The sequence below is a fragment of the Emydura macquarii genome, unplaced genomic scaffold (genome assembly GCF_026122565.2).
Source record: "Emydura macquarii macquarii isolate MOO-44397 ecotype Brisbane River unplaced genomic scaffold, CSIRO-AGI_Emac_v2 contig_1390, whole genome shotgun sequence".
NCBI classification, from domain to species: Eukaryota; Metazoa; Chordata; order Testudines; family Chelidae; genus Emydura; species Emydura macquarii.
The window spans coordinates 7,710,986-7,726,926 of NW_027131527.1; the positions used below are offsets into that span (position 1 = coordinate 7,710,986).

General features: G+C 42.0%; 1 protein-coding gene across 1 annotated transcript in view; it reads left to right on the forward strand.

Annotated features, from left to right (window-relative positions):
• Positions 1-15,941, forward strand: part of CABCOCO1 (ciliary associated calcium binding coiled-coil 1) — a 218,900-nt gene that overhangs the window by 79,237 nt on the left and 123,722 nt on the right. The gene's annotated exons all lie outside the window — the stretch shown is intronic.

The window sequence follows — 15,941 nt, forward strand, 5'->3', positions numbered from 1 at the left end:
ATGGAGATTCTATCACCTCCCTAGGTAACCCATTCCAGTGCTTCACCACCCTCCTAGAGAAAAAGGTTTTCTAATATCCAACCTAGACCTCCCCCACTGCAACTTCAGATTATTCCTCCTTGTTCTGTCATCTGCTACCACTGAGAACAGCCTAGTTCCATCCTCTCTGGAACCCCCTTTCAGATAATTAAAGGCTGTTATCAAATCCCCCCTCATTCTTCTTTTCTGCAGACTAAACAAGCCTTGTTCCCCCAGCCTCTCCTCATAAAGTCATGTATTCCAGCCCCCTAATCATTTTTGTTGCTCTCCGCTATACTGTCTCCATTGTCCACATTCTTCCTGCAGTGGGGGGCCAAATAGATTTACTGTGTCAGAAAAAAGTCTTTTATGGACTCTCCAGATCTGGTTTTGAGAGGCAGAGCACAATATGGTTAGAAACAGCTTTACAGATTATAAAAGCTACTTTAAGTCTCTTAAACATTAATTCTGTTATTTTAATTAGTTGTATAGTGTGTACCCATCCCAGTCTCTAGGGGCCCTTGGAAAAATGTCATTTAGGAAGAGAAAATATCTAGAACTGGGGGAGGGAGGAAGAAGGAAGGCCAGAAATACTAAAATTCTCCTGCCCAAAGAAAAACAAGGAAGCCACTCAGGAAATGCCTCAGTAAATAGATGGGCTTTGCGATGTGCCTTTGAGGTCAACAAAACAACCGTGAGACTGAGAGGAAAATTAACTTCCATCAAGAGCCCACCACTGACAGTGCTATATTGCACCTATAACCCCCCCTCTCACTTTGAATCTGGTGGGTGTCAGTTTATAATCTCAAGCTGATTTTTAACAAGAACAGTCCCAACCTGTAAAGTAGCCAGGGATGAAATAAGACAAGGACACTGTATCCATGTAACAGGCTGGCAGTGTTTGCCTGAAACTGTTAGCAGGTGTTGATCCTGCTCACAATGGTTTAACTGGGTTCTACTGACGAACTGAAACAGATAGCATGTTACCTCATCTAGATATAAGGAGGGAGGGGAGGATGTATGATGTAGGAAATAGGAACCCTGAAAACAGCCAGGTCCACGGAAAAGGTTTGAGCTGAACTGTATCTTATTGTCAATTTCTTTCTTAACAAAAGCCCAGAAAGGGGCAAGTTTTGACTCTACACGGTGTATGGACCTTGCTTTAGTGTGGGCTGGGAAAGAAGCCTGTTTACAGTGGGATTCTAATTTTTTAGCTGATATTTTTTCCTTTATCAGATAGATTACTACCTTAGATTGACCTCACTAGCTTTGAATACCAACCAAAAGTTGTATTCCATACTTGCATACCTGGTCACCAGGGGAAGGCCATGCAGCCAACCAAACATCCCACAACACGTTCCAGGGCTAAGCTCACACATTACACTTCTGTTTGTCTTGCATCCAAAGGTCATGTTGTCCAGCCTCTAGTTTTAGAAGTAGTTACCATATCATCTTTCAAGGTTTGCTTAACTGAATGTCTAGGTAGGTAGATCTTGGAGAAATGCTTTTTATTAGTTGTGGTGCAATTTTGTTTTACAAGGTAAGCGTATCACACTGGCTCTCTCTGTGTGCCCCTTTAACTAGGGTCATTGTTTTGCTGTGTGCAGGGTACCCACACATTTAAATAAAAATATCATGTGAAGTTGAAGCATTACAGTGCCTATTTTTCACAAGCCCATTGATATTAGCACTTCCTGTCCCACTGTATTGAAATATCCTGAAAGAGTATGAATGTAAGGCAATGCTTTGCCACAGTTATCTGGCATTAGCCCCATTGACACGAAGTGTTTTTGGTTAATGGCTACCTCACATCACTTCTACATAACAGTAAAGCATGCATTTTTCACCATGGCATAGGCTCTCTCTCAAGGCAGTCGTTCCAGACTGATGTGTAACTGATGCAAGACTGTTGCTCTTTCCCTTTTTTAATCAACTCTGCCAAAGGCCTCCATCGATACCCCACAATAAGGTAAATGGTGACAACTTCTTGGCTGGCCCCATATTGCCCAGTAAATTATCTGTCCTGAGCAATGTGTAAATATCCGCAACTGTCCCTTGATATACTGTAGTCCATTTAAAAATAAGTCAGTCCTCCTGATCTGGAATAAAGAGTGCTGGGGAATCCCATAGGCTTCTAGAAATTCTAATGACCCTTTTGTTGGATCATTGCATTAATTGCTCTTTATCTGTTCAATGTTCGTTAGGCACTCTGGAAGCTGTCTGTTAACATGACCTCAAATTTTTTTCCAAGAGGATTCTGGAAGAAAAAATTAGTCTGTTTTAGCTAGACTATTTAGCTACAAACTGAACAATTATGACAGTCCTACTGAAAAACCAAAACCAAACAAAACCCAACATGTGATGGTTAAAATATATGTTCAAAGGAATGCAGAATTCAATTGTGTTAGAAAAAACAATAATCAATTCAGTTTTCAAGTAAGAAAAATCTTCACACTCATATCTGATCAGTGAGAGTCGAGTAAGCCAAATCTCTAAAAGTGTGCTCTATAGAATATACTACCATAGTAAGAGAGAGGGAAATGGCTAAAGGGGTGAAAAAACAGAGTATAAAAAGATTAGCTCTCCAGTAAAGAGCCAATATGATTGCAGAAGCATTAAAATCCCTGTAGGAGATTTACTGAGGACTCTGCCCTGGATTAGAATTTGATATAAAATAACTTAACTGAAGTCATACAATTTCTATGCCATTTGTAACTGAGTTAATAGCATATGTTCCTAGAGGATTATAGTCAATGATTAAGGAAATTAGGTTTTGTTTGAATGTAATTTAGTTATATAAAGCTGCTACAATAATTTACAGCTTTGATATTTAATATTTAATAACAGATCTTAAAAGAATCCTAGATACAGCATTGTCATTATACAGTGAAATATGATCCCCATACATCATTTATATTTGCTAGTTGATAAGAACGTTCATCAAACAGATGGGCTCAACAGAGCTTTCTGTAAAACCAATGCAGTTTGACAGGTTAGGGTGGAGGGGGAGACGCTTTCTATACCTGTTAAGTGAATTATGACTTCATGGGTGAGAGGAATTCTTCACTCTCAGCTGCAATAAACAGTTACTGCAATGAGGCAACTCTGGTTATATTGTTTTCCTTCCTTTAATTTCTGAGCAAATGGCCATTTCCTTCCCAAGCCTTAGAAGTTCTCCCCATCTTTCTCATAGATCTTCCTCTCTTGCTCTTTCCTCTCCAGTTTTCTAATTCATCATCCTTATCTATTCACCTTCCTTTCACTCATTTTCCTCTCTTAGCACTCCCCTTCCCTATATCCCCTCAGCTTCTCTTCCCCTTTTCATACCTTTGTCTGTGTGTTTCACTTCATCCTTCACTGTCAACACTTTGCCTTTTTCCCCCCTCATGTCTGCATCTATCACCTGTAGTTTTCAGCTGTTCCCCTCAAAATGGTGGGTGACTTCAGGGAGCCATTGCCTCTCAAGGGACAGAGCATCTCAAAATACATACTGAGCTGAGAGGAATGGGGTTGTCCTGGTACTGGCTCTAACACACATTGTAATTGCATTGTTTGCAGCTTTGGGTGGCAAAACTGCTTATCATCAAGTGTTTTCAATTATTAGTGGCCATGGGTCTGGTTCCAGCTCCAGGCACCCAGTCAGATCCTCAGGCGGTGTTAATTGAAGCCAATGGAGCTATGTCAAAGCCCATATGGCCCCAAAACATTGCATGGAAAGGAACATTTTCAATAACTGTAAGGCAATGTTGGGGGGAGCTGTGACGCTAGCAGACCAGGTCAGATCAGGGCCACAGGTCAATTCATTTGTGTATTAGTGTAGATCAATGTGAGTGTTATTTAAGGGTGTATTCAGATGTTTAGACTTCCTGAAAACTAGTGGAATGTTATTTATATTGTTTTCACTTATCTTTTCTTGTTATAACATAACAGCAAACCTTTACATTGTATATGCCCTGTAATTAAACAACCCATCAAATACATTTTGTGAAATGCTAATGAAGGACTTAAGGACATTAACAGAAAATGCTATTTCAAAGCAAGCGGACATTATGTAGGATGATCAAGGGTCAAAAGACTTAAGTGCATTCCTCATTCACCGTCATCGAAGGAAAAAACCAACATGGGTATAAGCACTGTCAGCTTACTTTCTGTTTGAAGAAGCTATAAATATGGATTCATGGAATGATCCTGCATCTCTGACTGTTTGGAGTTGTGGACGTGCCCCTGAAAGCGGGGAGCAGCATCCGGGTTTCTCCCTCTCTGGGTCCTCCCCAGAGGGGGACCACCCCTCCCAGCTGCCTCCCACCGGGAGTAGTCCTGAGCCCCCGTTCCAGGCTAGGTTAGCAATCTAAGGCCAGGCCCTCAGGCAGGGCTGGCCGGGCAAGCAGGCTGCTCTCTGGAGCAGTAGGGCGGGTGAGGCTCTCTCAGGGTTGTTAGGGAAGGGGGAGAGGGGGACGCAGGCCCACCCATCTCCACTGCATCCCAGCCCAGGGCCCTGGCAGTGGCAACGGCATTTGCAACAGGATCGGCAGGGTTCCAGCTGCAACACACCACCTGGGTTGCCCCTGACTCAGCCACTAACTTGTGGCTACCCCTGGGCTTTTTCCTCCCCGAAACCTGCCTCCTCTGGGTCGCTGGGGCATGGTAGTCCCGCTAGACCCTCCTCATCCACAGATGACAGCTCTGGCAGCTCCATGGGCTCATCCTCAGAGGGCAGCTCTTCCTGGTCCTCAGGCCCCCAGGCCTCAGACAGGGCCGGTAAGTTTTCTGGGTCCCAGGCTCTGTACTGCTCCAGCAGGCCCACCTCCAGCTCCCAGGCCACGGGTGTCTCGGGGGGTTCTCCTCAGGCTCACCAGCAGCAGGGAACTCCACTGGGCCCTCCTCCAGCTCCCAGGCAGTGGGGCACTTAGGTGAGGCCTCCATGGATCCCCATGCTGGGGTTAAGGCCGGCCACTCCCTCTCAGCATGGCTCTCCAGCCCAGCCTTAGCTGGGAGCTCAGGAGGAGGAGCATCCTTCCCCCTCAGCATCCTCTCTTGACTGAGCTGCCAGGCCTGGCTTTTAAAGGCCTGGCCTTTAACGGCCTGGCCCTGCCCACCTGCTTCCGGCCAGGGTTTCCCCTTGGGGGATCTATCAGCCAGGGTGGGTCTGGCTCCCGCTCTGGGTCCTCCTCAGAGGGGGACCACCCCTCCCGGCTACAGGAGTCTTACAGGGAAGTTTACTAGATGCAAAGCTGAGATCCACAGAGACAATCTGGTTAGCCAGAAAAGACTTTTGGAAGATAGGCAGTTTATGACATCACTGCCATTATTTGGAATTACAAACTGTGACTCATCTGTTCATATATTGTACTTGTTTTAACCACTCAATAATTCTAATTTTTCTTAGCTAATGAAGCTATAGTTAGTTTACTATAGAATTGGCTGCCAGTATTGTCTTTGGTGTAAGACTTGGAGTACCAGTTGATCTGGGATAAGTGACTAGTCTCTTGGGAATAGCTTTAAGTGACCATTATCACTACATCCAGTGTGGCTAGGTAGCAAGATATGCTGGAGAATCTGACGGTGGTCCCCAAGCTGTGGGTCATGCCTCCCTAAGGGAGTGCGGGGGAACGTTCGAGGGGGGTGCACTTTCTCCTGTTTCATTTTTGCTGCTATGGACCTGATAAATGGAAGGGAGAATATGGTTTGTCAAATCCTCTTTGAACCTAAGTATGCTAGTTTCTATGCTGTCCCCTTATAATGTTAAAAACTTTTCCAAAGACAGATATCCCCACATCTTTGTTGGATGCAAAATATATGCAATTTTGCAAACAAGCTTTCTCTGGAAGGCTCTGATTTCTCAACAAACCATCTGCTATATCATTTTCTTTCCCAGAAAAAAAAAAGAGGCTGAGATCCAGAAATAATTTCTGAATGCTCTACCCCCAAGTTATTAATACATGATTTGACACCCATAGAGATTTAGAACCTTTTTTTAAAACTTGCTGCATAGGTCTGGCAATACCATAAAATGAGTGCTCATTAACAATTCTGGTTTTGATAACTCCCTCCAAGAGGCTAACAATGCCAGCTTGTTCATACTTAATTTCATTTGTTTCTCCTCTTGAGTACTTCATCTCATTGATTACAGTTGCCTTGTCCTTTATTTGAGACATCTGTCTAGGCTCTTCCTGGTGTAGATAATGACTGAAGAGATACTAATAAAGGGGATTGTATGGTGTAGTACAGTGGTTCTCAACCTTTCCAGACTACTGTACCCCTTTCAGGAATCTGATTTGTCTTGTGTACCCCAAGTTTCACCTCACTTAAAAACTACTAGCTTAGAAAAATCAGACATAAAAATACAAGTGTCACAGCACACTATTACTGAAGAATTGCTTTCTTTCTCGTTTTTACCATATAATTATAAAATAAATCAATTGGAATATAAATATTATACTTACATTTCTAAGTATTGTATATAGAGGGGTATAAACAAGTTATTGTCTGTGTGAAATTGTAGTTTGTACTGACTTCATGTAGACTGTTGTAAAAATAGGTGAATATCTAAATGAGTTGATGTACCCTCTGGAAGACCTCTGTGTACCCCCAGAGGTACATGTACCCTTGGTTGAGAATCACTGGTGTAATAAACACCTACAAATATCCTCCAGAGCTTAACTTGAAAATGCCACAGTATATTTCTAATGGTCTTTAAACTTCTTGAAATCAAATGTCAAGGATATGTGTTTCTGAAGAAAGAGTCAAATTAAGGAAAAGCGAGTAAGAAAAGGACTAATTATTCCAATGAATTGGCTACTATTTCTTATGGAATTTACTGAGTCCAATAAACAGTTGAATTAGACATTAAATTCTTATTTGGAAAAGGAAACTCCAGCACCTTAGCAAAACATAATGGAATTCTATGGACTGAACTTGTGTAATTACTTGCTGACTTTTTCATTTACAATATAAATGCCCATGTGAAGAATACATTACAAGAATAGAGTAATGGGGGAGGCAAAAGAGTGTTTCAAGGATTCTGCTACTTCAGCATTGCACTATGATGAGGACAGATTAGTACTTTTGCCCCTAAATTCTTAGGAAAGAAATTTAGGATGACCCTGGCTTTAGCGTTATACTAAATGACTAGGAATGGACATAACCACAATCTCTCATGCCAAATAATTTTTTGTTTTGTTTTATTAACAAAGCTATTTCTTTTGACAGTTTCCATATGAATGCTCCTAAGGGCTTCTGTTAGTGAACAAAAAGCCTTATCATTCTCTTTAGCATCCTGAATGATTAGCACCCTTCAGTACACGCACTGATGGGGAATCTTGTATGTTATCTTCTAGGACAGCTATCGTGTCCTGTTTCAAATATAGAGTATAACACATACGGGCGGGATTTATGGTTCAGAATGCTAAAGAGACACACAGCACGTCAAAAGCTGAACTCTGAAAGGGGGTAGATGAACTGTCCACTGACTCCTAGAAGATTCAATAACTTAGAAGCCATCAGGTCAAGAAAAAAAAATCTTTGGAATAAAGGTACCAGGCTGCACCCTGTGTGAACATTCATAGTTTCAAGACAGTAGGTGCCATTTTCAGAGTTTTGGTGAGTGCCCATTGAATTACTATTAAAATGGAGCTTAATTTACAGTTTTACTAGAGAAAAGCATTGTCTGCTATTCGCTCCTAGTGTATACATTCAATTGTTATACATTTCTAAAAATAACATCAGCAAATCACAGCTACAGAAACTGGGGACAGAGGAAGGATGAGGAAGACTTCTTCTCCTTTCCCCTGTAGCCTTTGGGGCATTCCCTCAACATGACCCATAACACCAGCGACTGCATCCACAAGCCTTCTGCAGCCAGAGTTCCAAAGTTCTCAGATAAAATGGCCCACAATGTAGGACTACCACCTTCCTCAGTGACTGAGGTCTACTCAAATGATATTAAAACATGTTCACTGTACAAAGACAGTATGTGTAATTTTGAGGGGTACATTAGGCTGAATTTCAGCCTAAAATGCTTAGAAGCCATGGCCTTCAGACAAATACAGCACATCAAACTCTATTACCAACTTTCCAAAACTTTATTGCAAGTCCTACAATATTTGCTGTTTTTTCTCAGAGCAACAGCTGCTGGAGACAAATATTTAAGTGAGAATATCTGCTTTTTAATTTTTTTAAAGTAAGTTTCTAGCCCTCATGACTGCAGAAGAAACCTTGAAAATGTGACCCAAGTATACCATAAAGATATGAAAATAAATATAAAGAACCCCAAACTCTTTTTTTTAAACTTCATGATTTTTAAACCAGTCTCAGGATTTTCTTGTGTCCTGACTCATGAATGATTTTTTTTGAACGTTTATGGTTGGCAATTCTGCAAAGCCCCTAGACAGTGATGGCAGCTCCAAGAACAGACAGCTGTACATGCCACAGAGGGTATGTCTACACTGCCACTAGGAGTGAGATTCATGCTACTGGGAATTCAGTGTGGATATTGCAGCATCAGTGGAGACTCAGACTAGTCACCCAAGCTCAGACCCAGGGGTAGGGTGGGCTTGCGCTTGGTTGGCTAACTCAAGCCAGTGCTGCAACATCTGTGCTAATTTTAGTGACTAGTGTGAGCCCCACTAACACAAGTCTGTGAGGTCAGCTCCCAGCTGCAGTGTAGACATACCTACAGACTACAGCTAGCCGAGGCAGCCAATAAAACTAAAACATAGCTATCTTATAATATGTTTTTAAAAGCTGCCAAAACCCACAGGAAAGGCATTTCCAAAGTCAGACTCCAGCAGCATCCACAAGATGAAATCCTACCTGTTGGAGCTGATACAGTCTGTTCTGTTTCTGTAGCCTTTTCATGGTGTAACAGAGCGTTAGGTGAGGTAAAGCACAGCTCATTGTCCCACAGACATTGTTTACTACAGTCTGTAGAGCTGCTGTGTTAGTTTCTCTTAAAATGAGAATGACCTAAATGGAGACAGGCTGCAAAACTTGGCAAATGAAGAAAAAAATCACCATGCTGCCAGGGGCATATATACCATATATTCCCAGTTTACCAAGGTGACAAATTAGTGGTGGAAAGGCAGGGGGAATGAGAGAAGGGAAAGAGTCCAAGTTTTTCTGCGATAATTTCCTTTTTGGATCTATAGATTCCAAGTGAAACAAGTGAGCTCTCTTTTAAAAAGGAGAGTATTGGTAAAACTAAGTAATTTCCCCACAGATGTAACTTTACTCTAATACCCAAAGCAATTACTGTAGGATTTTTAATTCAGGTTTTCCATTATTCAGTGCAAAACAAACGTTGTTAAGGAACTGGAAATCTAAATCAGTACTTCAGACAAAGACTGGTTTACAGATATGACAGAAATAGCAGAGCATGAACGGCTCATACATAAATTGTAAGCTGACATGGCAAAGGAAACATAATACATTTTATAGACTATTAAATAAACAACTGACACCCACATTTTGAGGTAGTGATACTGCAGTATTAATAGATGGTATCATGGGAGCAGAATTTTGGACCACTCCAGTTCTGTATTATTTAATGTATAGTCTTTTACTCATCTTTATTTAATGACATCTTTCCTCTTAACTGCAAGTTTGATAGCAATAATTAGTAACAATTCTGTGAAAGTTCATGTTGAAGTGAAGTGCATAGTTACTACATACATTTCTAGAAAGGGTATGAATACAGTGAAAAAAATTGTAAGAAACTTTTATTGCAGTGATTATTCTAATTATTCATTATTTATATTCTTAGTTATGTTGTTATATTTGACACGATAAGAAGTATACTGGTACTTCTGATAAATGTATCTCAAGCTTTGTAGCTGAATGTATTTTTTAATTTTATGATCTATAACTTCAGAGTAACATATTAATGCATTATCCTCCCTCTCCAGAATGATATGATACCATTTTATCTTGCACTGTCTTTAATATACATTGTATCAAAAATATTTTATTGTAAATGCCACATTTTGCAGAGTAAACTACCATCAAAAGGAGAGAGGAATTATTATTTGTTCTAGCTGTGATTTACAATAAGATGATGTGTTGAAGATGAATCCATAGGGAGCTACAGAAAAGTTGTTGCAGATTGCAGGAACTGTAGAGGAGAAAGCTCTTGCACCAACCATGGTGATTATATGGTGACAAATTGCAAGACGAAGCCAATGTTAGATGAGTTGAGAGGAGACTAGGTGAATACAAGGTCCAAGAGAAGCTAGATGGAATCTATGGAGGTCTTTAAAAGCAAGGGTGGCATGGGGAGGGAAGCCATTGGGAAATGGGCTCTGAAATGAATGAGGTGCCAGTGGAGTTTTCTGAGAGAGTCATTCATCAGATTTCTTTGTACTTGTGAGAGGGCAGGCAGCAGCATTCAGCATATATTGATGCCTGGAGTGCCAGGATTTAGGAAATCCACAGGGAACAGAGTTGCAGCAGGCAAGGCAAGAGGAGAGATGAAGGCATGGATGAGGATTTCAGCAGAGGCAGAATTAAAGCAACATTATATATTTGGAGATGTGGCAAGCAGATTTACAAACATAGCAGCTGTAGAGAGAGGCCAGCAGAGATATGGATGACACCAAAGTTAATGTGTTTATTAAATATATTAGAGACTGGGGCACTCAGATACTACAGAAGCCGGGGACATATAAATATCAGAAGAGGGGTTTAATCCAAAGCTTTTAATGCATGTCAGGTAACTCGCAGTATGCAAGTCGCACCAATAGAATGCACGGGGAATGCCTGTTCATTTTCAGTTCACATTGTGTGAACGCTCACTGGCTGTTTGCTGCAAATTGAAGGAAGTAGCCTTCGTGGAAACTATCCTACAGTCCTTTGCTTTGCTACTGAGCAGTGGGCATTCTGGGATGGTTTTCACTAAATTGTGGGAAGCCACGTGAGTTAACCTTTTTTTGAACAAAATCCAGCGTCTTTGCTGTCTCTACCCAATACTTTCTTTTCAGACTGATTTGTATCATTTTCAAATTGCTGTTGGCCAACATGGACCAAACCACAATGATCACAAGTGTGAATACACAGAGGCTGCTTGGGATTATTACAGAGCCAGACAAATGCAGCACTGGACTTCGCCCTTCACACCACCAACCAGAGAAAGCAGGAGCAGGAGAATGTCCTACAGCAGCAGTTCCTCTGGCTGCAGGCGAACACGCTGAAGTGGTGGCAGGAGATGAGGAGGAGGAAGAGGATTATGCCAAGCTGTTGGAAATGAAGGACCAGTTCCTAGATCAGCTACACAGAGTTCAGCGCCATTTCTGGGCCCGGGAAACCATTATGGATTAGTAGGAGGGGATATTTTTGCAAACTTGGGATGATCAGCACTGGTGGGAGAACTTCAGGATGGTGAGGACAGCCTCTTTTGAGACCTGTGCAGAACGGACCCCGTAGCTGCAGTCACAGTGTACCAACATGAGGTGTCCCATACCTTCAGGAGGAACTGGTTACCATTGTCATCTGGAAGCTGGACATCCCAGAATGCTACTTGTTGGTTGCTACCAATTCAGCGTGGGGAAATCAATCGTTGGGGCTGTTCTCATGCAGGTTTGCTCTGCCATTGATAATGTGCTGTCTAACTAGATCATAACTCTGGGAAATGCTCAGGAGATTATAGATGGCTTTGCATGCATGGATTCCCAAACAATATCGAGGCAATTAATGGAACCTATGAGCCTATCACTTGCACCCAGTGCCAGGACACAGAATTTATAAACAGAAAGGGAGATTTCTCCATGGTGCTCCATGGATTTGTGGACCACCACAAGCAAGTTTACAGGCATAAATGCAGGGTGATTTGGAAGGGGCCAGGATGCTAGGATCTTTTGTAACCTCAGTTCTATTTAGATTAATGGCTGGCTTCAAGAGCTTCCTCCTAAATTGACACTTCTCCCCAGATGGCAATATGATCCAAGGTGTCACCGTGGCTCCAAGTGGCTGCATGAGGCATGTTGTGGGGATTCTGACATGCTATCTCACAAGAACAATAAACTGGGATCCAGGAGCAAATTGGCAAAATCTGGCTCAGTGCCATCTTTTAAAAGTCAGAAATGTCATTCTGGGAACTTAACACTAGAGCATGAGAGGGCATGCAAGTAAACAGACAGGTCAGTAACTCTTGACGTGCAAAGCATTGGGGGCTAGTCCTTGGCAGCATGCAAGAACCGATATGCAGAATTGCATCCATGCAAATAATAGAACAAACTAATTCAATTTGAAGACACCTTTTGCAAGAAGTCTTCAGAATTTGCCGTAAATGTGGCATTAGTGCACAGTGATGTATTGTACCATGTGTTTGCAAGAATTTTTAAATCAGATTAACTTGATTTGATCCAGTTTAAAACCTCCATATGGTCAAGAACTTAGATAAGTTACAGACAGAGGCAATTTCAGCTCAAGGAAGTCAATAGGAAGTGATAACTTTACTAGTTCAGGGAGGGCAGAGAGAGTTTGCAGTTCTTTTTCTTGTCTTACCTCAGGTTTCCACCATCCTTCACGCCTACTCTTTCCGACTATCCCCCCTTGCCATGAAGAAGCATCTCTCTTAAATTACTAGCATTTCTTTGATATTTTCCTCCCTACCACACATGACAGTTCTTCTTGCCAATCTCTGACCAGTGGAACTATGTGAAGAATCTTCTTCTACTCCTGCTTGCACAACTATTGGCTCTATTTAGCATCTCACTTGCATACATGTCACATTCACTACACACACACACACACACACACACCCCATATTTAGTTTGTTTCCCATGTATTGTACTCAAATAAAATGTTTATTAAGAGGAGGGATGTCCCAGTAAAGCAGATTAAATAAGGGACACTTTATGGAATATGGAAAATATCATAATTCAAAATAATTAGACTTGAAAAACTGGCAATTATTGCTATAAATATGGATATGTCGGAGAGGTTAAAAAAGATGTTTCTATGGGGATGTTTAAAGGCATTTTAGTACTTCTGTCACTATTATGTTTGCATGCAGTGGGTGCAGCTATAAAACAGTGTTCATGTACATATGGAAAAGAGCCAAATATGAAATAACTATTAGCTACAAGTACAAGCCTAGTATAGTTTGTATATCTATTTTTTTCTTTTGCCAAGATTTAATAGTATCAGAAAATGAACATTTCTTAATAAAGTCTGTGTTAGTGACTTAGTGACTTCAAAACTTGTGTCTAACTTATTGTTCATGGACATCCAGGACCACGTTTTCAGTGCAGCCTCAACATATCTTGCATTTGTGCATGCACAGCTTTGAGTGAACACCACACTGGCATGACAACTTTCAGAGCAGTAATCCAAGCTTGAACATGGTATAGTCTTCACATCAACAAAAACTATTACTTGTTTGCACAAGCGATGGAACCAGTCACCTGTATGTGTAGATGACCATCCTTAAAAATATGGTCAAGTGTTTGCACGTGCAAAGCTGTATGAATGCACATGAGGGCCATGTTCTGAAACTTTGGCATTTCAAATATTGACATGCTGGTAAAACAAAACCCAGCATAGTCAATACATTGAAACACAGGCATCCATACTTCATATGACAGTGTGCACCAACGCTGAAGCCATCAAGGAAGGAAACTAATAACAATGCAAAACACAAATTGATGTGCCCGCTCACATACATTCCCCCATGAACAGCTGTAGGCCAGGAAATCCTTTATATCCGTCTAGCATGGACAAAGGACACAGCAGGCCCAAAGTGTCAGGACACAGCTTTAACATCTATTAGCTCAACAGATATCAGAGCAGCCCAGATTTTCAAGAACAATACTGTGCCGCTGGCAGTTATCTTTGGGATGTCACACCAGAGGTCTATTCTGGTTTGGACACTGATATCCTGTTGTGACATGACTCTTCATAGCAATGAGATTGTATGATAATACCTCAGAACACTGCCTGGCAGGTAATGAATAATGATGTTGATGCGATCCTATGGTCCATAGTCACATGAACTGTCCCACCGAACTCAGCCTGTACCAATCAGCCTGAGCCCAGTGTAGAACCTTCCACTGCGAGCAAGCTCATAGAGAAGCTAACCCAAGGCCATCTAATTGAGGCTAATATTCTAGACGTGGCCTTAAGCCAGATTGCGCCAGGACATGGGACTGAAACAGCTTTCATTGCACTTGATGGATGATCTCCTGTTCTCAGTGGATAGATGACAGACAGTCAATCGGTGTCAGGAATCCGGAATAATGTGCAAAAATGGCTTGAGTCCTTCCTGGAGGAATGCACCCAATGAGCAGTGATGGGAAACTGCACCTCCACACTACCCCCCTCACTTGTGAAGTCCCACAAAGATCTAGTCTCTCTCTGGTCTTTTTCACAGCCATTAGGTGAACTGGTCAGAAGACATTGACTTAACTGCAATAAATGTGCAGATAAAGCACAGCTCTACTTTACCACATATGACTATACCACTGCCACCAACATGGTCCTGTGTTTGGACAAGATCAGCGCATGGATGAAGAGTGGCTGGCTGAAGCTGAACCTGAGCAAGACAGAGGTGATGCGGGTGGGTAGAAAAAAGCATTTTGAAGGGTTTGCAGCCATGATGCAGTCTCTTTTGGTTGAAGGTGCACACCCACAATTGCTCAGTTCAGTCCAAAATTTAGGAAGTACTCCTGGATCCCTCTCTGGTGCTAAGCTCTCACATAGCAGCATCTGTGAGTAGTGCTTTTTACCCTCTCTCTCTGTTTGACGAGGAAGCTCCATCTATCCTGACAGACAATGACCTGATCTCAGTTATTCACACCTCCATCACCTCTCAGCTGGACTAGAGCGACATAATATATGTGGACATGCAGCCTTCAGCGCTTAGGAAACAAAAGGATGTTGCAGCAACTCTCCTCAGCAACATGGGCTACTGTGAACACAACAAACTGTCCTCTACTGTCTGTGCTGACTTTCCGCTGATAATTGAATCAAGTTCTTGGTGCTTGTCTGTGAAGCACTCCATGGCCTGGGCCCAGGATAACTAAAAGATTGCACAAAGCACTGGGATGAAGACCATGGTCAACAGCTTTCCTCCTGAGGAACAGTGGAGCTTTCTACCATAAGGATACATCTAGTCTATGCAGGAGACACAGCTGTCTGTGGGCCAATCTGAGGCTGTAGAAAGAACTCCCGCACGAATTAAAGACCATCCCAAACCTCACCACCTTCTGCTCCAAGTGCAAGGCAAACTTCTTTGATGTTGCTTTCTCCAACAATCAAATAGCAGAATACACATTTAAAAAAAAAAATCCCTGTCAAAACAAAACAAAACACTGCACATTCCCCTTGGAGAGAGGCTGAATCTACACAACAAATAACATGTGATAGATGTTAGTCACAGTAATGTAGTACTGAAAGTGCTCAGATACTATAGTGATGTGTGTAGTATAAGAACGTACAAAAAATAGAGCAATTGGACCTTAAATTAGTATTTTTTAAAAGTTCTCAACATTTTAGTCTCTGTGTAGAGGTTTATCATGCTGACACAAGCCTGATGAGCTCCGTCTCTTCTGGAACTAGCACTGGCTCTCCCAAGCCTCCCTTATAGCTGTGGCATGCTCCCAGAGTTCCATCAAAGCTGTGGACCCTCTAAATTTGTATTTCCCTCTTTTGGGAGCTACAGATCTGTGTAAGCAAGTAACACACAGACTCCACAAAGGAATTTCTAAATACCTACAAGCTTCACTCAGAGAAATCATAAGAGATCTATAGAAAAATAACAAACACATGCTGTGACAGGTGGACTAGGCCCAGAGGCCCCCTGCTGGAGTCCTCAGGGTCCTGCTATACCCATCCCAGGAAAGGAGCAGTAGAGGAGTTCTCCAAGCAGCCTAGAGTGGCTGCTGGGGAAGCAGCCAATCAGGACTCAGGAAGGCTTTATAAAAGGAGCTGCA